At 54.4% G+C, this 3,049-nt stretch overlaps 1 protein-coding gene across 1 annotated transcript in view; it reads right to left on the minus strand.

Moving 5' to 3' along the window:
• CCDC114 (coiled-coil domain containing 114) overlaps positions 1–3,049 on the minus strand; it is a 32,834-nt gene that overhangs the window by 4,623 nt on the left and 25,162 nt on the right. The gene's annotated exons all lie outside the window — the stretch shown is intronic.

The raw sequence follows: 3,049 nt of genomic DNA on the forward strand, positions 1-3,049 counted from the left end.
ACGGCGAGCAAGGCGGGCAGACGTCCCCAAGGGCAGACACCAGGCCGCGGGAGGGCATCGCTGTACCCCCGGCACAGGGCTCCGGGCAGCGGAAGGCAGGCAGCGAGGGGGCAGGGACAAGCTGAAGGCATCTCCCCTGGGCCCCACACAGCCCAGCCCATGGGCCGAACCCCCAGCGTCAGCTGCAATTTGGTGGGCTGTTGCTCCAGGGTGGTGGTGGGGCCTGTGTCCCACTTGGAGGAAGCTGAGTGTTGCTTTGTGGGTGCCAGGTCCACAGTGCCATTTCTCTGTAAATGGCCAGCCACGCAGAGGGCTGGCGGCCTGGCCTGCTCGGTTCAGAGAGTTCGTTGCTGCTGCTACTGAAGGCACCACGGCCGCGTCTAAATCTGCACCTGCCCCGGCCGGCCGGCGGCTCCGGGGGTTGGAGCACCGTCCCACCCACCACAGGGGCCAGTGAGAGCCGGGCCGCGGGGCTCAGTGGTTGAGCGTTGACCTGTGAACCAGCAGGTTATGGTTTAGTACCCGGGCAGGGCACAGGCCTGGGTTTCGGGCTCGATTCCCAGTGTGGGGCGTGCAGGAGGCAGCCGATCGATGATTCTCTCTCATCATGGATGTTTCTACCTTTCTCTCCCTCTCTCTTTTCCCCTCTAATCAATAAAAATATATTTTAAAAATATATGTATGCTTGCTTTATTTAAGAAAACTATACTAATCTACTCCTGATCACTTAAGTCATTAGATCACATAAAGTTTAAATGCCTTAAGGGCACATGCCCGGGTTGTGGGCTCCATCCCCAGTCGGGGACATGCAGGAGGCAGCCGATCAATGATTCTCTCTCATCATGGATGTTTCTATCTCTCTCCCCCTCTTCCTTTCTCTCTGAAATCAATAAAAATATATTTAAAAAATAAGAATAAATAAAAGGTTGCAGTCTGATCCCTGGTCAGGATGTGTGTGAGGCAACCAATCGATGCTCCTCTCTAATAATCAACTGAAAAACAACAACCCCTAAGATCCTCAGGTGAGCATCTTTAAAAAGTCCGCACCCAACCGTCCGGCACCCCCACCAGCCATCCCTGCGCCTCCTCGCCCGAACCAGGCTCATGCAGACAGCTCCCCCTGGGGTCCCTCCCTGAGCACCCCCAGCCCACACTGAGCTCAGGGTCCTCCCCACCGCACTCCTCTCCCCGGCTCCCCATCTCACCAGGCCAGCCCCAGTGCACCTGTCCCTTATCCCTATGGCCCTTCAATCTCATACCTGCGCCCCTCCTCCTCCCTCTCCTCCCCTAGCCTCCCTGTGCACCCCCTCTCCTGCTCACAACCCTCCACGGCCCCCCAGCACCTCCAGGAGGCGCCTCAGCCTGACATCCCTTCAGGCCCAGGCCCTCATCCGCCCTCACCCTCACCCTGCATTCCCCCCTCTGCACTGAGGACCCCGTGCCACGAAGGCACCTCTAGGCCCTGCCCACCTGTGGGGAGCATCCGCTCCCGGCTTTTCAGTTAAATGCTCATCCTTCCAGGTCGGCCCCAAGTATCACTGCTTCCGGAAGGCCTGCCCTGCACCCACAGAGCCGTGGCCTGGGGGTGCCCCCTGAGCCCTGGCGTGGGGCCCTCTGCTCAGAAGGCCCTGCACCAGGTCTGATGCTCCCCTGTTGCCACCTTGAAATCCTTGGCAAATTTTAAACAAGGGGCCCCACAGTTTTATTCTGCGCTGGGCCCCCCGAATGATGGCCCCATGCTCCACACTGAGTTCGGGCCCACGCCTGCTTCCATGTGCCCGGGGTGTCCATGTCAGGCTCCGCCCACCACTCCCAGCAGGTCTCATCGCTCTGCACCGGAAAGGCGGGTCTGCCACTACTTGAGCTCCTACTGTGCGCCCGGAGGTGGCTTTTCTGCTTGCTCCCCGTCACCACTGCCACCTTTCTGCCTCCCTCCACCTTCAGCTTTCCATCCGTCACCCCATCTAATTCTCGTGGCCACCCTACAAAGGCACAGCATTGCGTTTCCAGAAAGGATCCCACAGAGGAAGCCACACACCAAGGCCCACAAATGGTGGGGCTGGGATTCAAACCCAGGGCAGCCTGCTCTTGAGTGCTCTAGACTGGAAGGATGAGTAGCGGATGGATACTGGATGGATGGATGGATGGATGGATACTGGATGGATGGATGGATGGATGAATATTGGATGGATGGATACTAGATGGATAGGTGGATGGATGGATCAATACTAGAGGGATGGATGGATGGGTGGATGGATATATGAATATTAGATGGATGGATGGATGGATGGATAAATACTGGATGGGTAGATGAGTAAACACTAGATGGATGGATGGATACTAGATGGATGGGTAGATGGATGGATCAATACTGGGTGCATGGATGGATGGATGGATAGATCAATATTAGATGGATGGATGGATAGATGAATACTAGATGGATAGATGAGTAAATACTAGTAAATACTAGATGGATGGATGGATGGATGGATGGATGGATGGATACTAGATGGATGGGTGGATGAATGGATCATACTGGATGGATGGATGGATACTAGATGGATGGATGGATGAATACTGGGATACGGGTGCATGGATGGATGGATGGATACTAGATGGATGGATGGATCAATACTAGAGGGATGGATGAATGGATGGATGAATACTGGGATACTGGATGCATGGATGGATGGATGGATACTAGATGGATGGATGTCAATACTAGAGGGATGGATGAATGGATGGATGAATACTGGGATACTGGATGCATGGATGGATGGATGGATACTAGATGGATGGATGGATACTAGATGGATGGATGGATGGATGGATGGATGGATACTAGATGGATGCATGGATGGATGGATGGATACTAGCTGGATGGATGGATGGGTGGGTGGATCAATACTAGAGGGATGGATGAATGGATGGATGAATACTGGGATACGGGTGCATGGATGGATGGATGGATGGATGATACTAGATGGATGATGGATGGATGGATCAATACTAGAGGGATGGATGAATGGATGGATGAATACTGGGATAC

Source organism: Myotis davidii, unplaced genomic scaffold, assembly GCF_000327345.1.
Source record: "Myotis davidii unplaced genomic scaffold, ASM32734v1 scaffold464, whole genome shotgun sequence".
NCBI lineage: Eukaryota > Metazoa > Chordata > Mammalia > Chiroptera > Vespertilionidae > Myotis > Myotis davidii.